This window comes from Penaeus monodon, chromosome 16 (genome assembly GCF_015228065.2).
Source record: "Penaeus monodon isolate SGIC_2016 chromosome 16, NSTDA_Pmon_1, whole genome shotgun sequence".
Lineage (NCBI taxonomy): Eukaryota > Metazoa > Arthropoda > Malacostraca > Decapoda > Penaeidae > Penaeus > Penaeus monodon.
The window spans coordinates 40,167,159-40,169,658 of record NC_051401.1 but is presented as its reverse complement, the minus strand read 5'-3'; the positions used below and the strand labels follow the sequence as shown (position 1 = coordinate 40,169,658).

Below are 2,500 nucleotides of genomic sequence, written 5' to 3'. Positions count from 1 at the left end.
TGTGTGTCTGTACACGTGTATATATGTATGATCGTGTGTGTGTGTGTGTGTGTGTGAGTGTGTGTGTGTGTGTGTGTGTGTGTGTGTGTGTGTGTGTGTGTGTGTGAGGGAGGGAGGAGGGAGGGAGGGAGAGAGAGAGGGAATGAGAGAGAGAGAGAGAGAGTATATATGTATGTGTACGTCTGCCACATCATATTTGCTTGTGTCGCAAATTTGAAAAGTTAAAGACGGTCATTTCTCAAGAATTTTCAATTTTACTTCTCAGAGCGATTTAATATATCATATTCGAACTATTAAAAAACGATAATCATATTCTCAACGCTCCAATATCAAAAGGAAACCACACAAAATCAAAATTAGCAAAGGCAAAAAAGCTCGCAAAATAACCACTCCGTTCCAAGACACTAAATCTACCGTAAACACATCACCTTAGCAATGCGTCAACCCTTCATTCACTCTAAATATAACCAATAGCCATTTCACTGTTTTATGAAATTCACTCAAACAGCGCTCCAGGGAAGGTACTAACGACGAAACGTAACCCGGGTTTAGTCCGACGAGGCGCCGTTGCCACAAGAGAAGACGTGGTTGAGTCGAAGCTCTTGCTACGTCCCCAGCCATTGCCTAACACCTGGTCGATATTAAGATTTAGAAATCACATTAATATACATGAATGTGGCTGATACAGGGGAAATCATTTACATGCAATTGCACACCATGGCGATAGATCTATTTGTGAATTAAAGTGACTGTTGACTAGACCAGGCCGAGAGAATGGGTGCAGGACGGAAGTTTGCTGAGAAGGATTAGCAGAACACTCCTATCTTGATAATTCATTGTTGGAGAGATTCAAACTGATAAGATATTTGAATTCTATCTGTGTCTCTCCGCATCACTCACAGACGACGTCTTTTATACAAGAATGCACAAAGGAAGGAGAGAACTAGTAATGGAAGACGTAAACTAAACGAATAGAAAAATGTCGGCGTTTTTCTGGCTTGTTTTGGGTTTGTGTATCCGACGAGCGTGCAGGCGGAAGCTGGTCTGTCCTGGTGTGGTTGATTATACATGTGCAGATGCGTGAGTGTTCATAATGTGAATGACTATTGAATGTATTATATTATTAACGGTGTTATATGTGTGGTATCAAGTAAATGAGCCTTGCACACTTATACATACACTCAAGCATTTAATTGCCATTATTCAAATAAACTTATCCAACCTACACTGATGCGTCGCTTAATTTCCTCTTCGCCAGAAGTGTTTGTCTGTACGAGTTAGCCTAGGTGTACATATACTTGTCTACTACCTCTAGCTCTTCGCCTTGTACATGTGTCTGTTCGAACTGAACTCTACTGTTAAACATGATCTTGGTCTTTTTCTTGTTCATCCTAAGTTCGATTTTCAGACTTTCTCTATTCAGATCGTTTATTAGTTGCTGCATTTCATTTGCAGATTCACTGAAAAGAACAATATCATCTGCAAATCTTAGATTGATTAATTTTCGTCTCCTATTGTAATAGCCTTTTTGTTCCATTCTTGCTTTTTAAATATTTCCTCAAGACAAGTTGTAAATTGTTTTGTTGAGATGGTATCGCCCTGTCTGACACCTTTTTGAATTTGCTGTCCCATCTCTCCAAAATTGTCTATAGCCTTTCGAAAAAAAAAATCATAATAATAACAAATAAAAAAGATGTGAATAAATAAAAGGTTGACCTTTCTCCAGATGTACTTGCTCCCTTCACTGTAGTTTAAAACCATTTCTGCTACTAGGTATGCGAATAATTTATCTTTTCCCATGTATTTTCCTATCTCCTGTTCCACCTACGGAGGCCTATTAACGTATTCATTTTATTTATTTATTTTTCTTTATATCCTTGTCTTCTTCATTAGCAAATTCTTTTAATGCATGTGAAATGGTATCTGTAAGTTATCTTCACCAGTCATCAAGCGTTTGTCGATGACGGTAACTTGGCAGCCTTGGCTAGAGCGTATGAATTTGGACTGATTCGCGAATAATCGAATGCAGGGACAGATAAATCATATGTAAACGAGATGGAAGAAAATAAGTTTATGTGGATTTTTGTGAATCGACGATTTTTGTAATGATGATAATGGTGATAATAGTAATTATTATTATTATTATTATTATTATTATTATAGCAATAGTAATGATAATAATAACAATAACAACAACAATGATAATGATGATGATGATGATAATAACAATAACAATAATGATAATAACCTCCTACCCTAACAGAGGTTAGGATGGCGATTTCCAAGTTGAAGATTGAGAAAGCCGCAGGCATATGTGATATCCCTGCTAAAGGCTGGGGGTGAACCTATGGCACAGGGCTTGCATGCAGTCTCGACTGTCATCTGGCTGTCTGGTTCCATTCACCCTGACCTGTTGAGGGGCGTGGTCATCCCTCTCTGGAAGGGGAAAGGGGATCGTTGGGATTGTGGCAACTACCGTGGCATTACACTGCTCAGCATA

General features: G+C 38.6%; 1 protein-coding gene across 4 annotated transcripts in view; it reads right to left on the bottom strand.

Moving 5' to 3' along the window:
• The window catches only part of LOC119582798, a 10,508-nt gene extending 9,832 nt beyond the window's left edge, over positions 1-676 (bottom strand). For 3 of the 4 annotated variants that reach the window (XM_037931242.1, XM_037931240.1, XM_037931241.1), the window contains exon 1: positions 530-676. The gene's annotated coding sequence lies outside the window, so the exon portion shown is untranslated. Of the gene's footprint in view, positions 1-428 lie in introns of all 4 variants that reach the window. The other variant, XM_037931243.1, reaches the window with a different exon arrangement.
• Between the last annotated feature and the right edge of the window lie 1,824 nt (positions 677-2,500).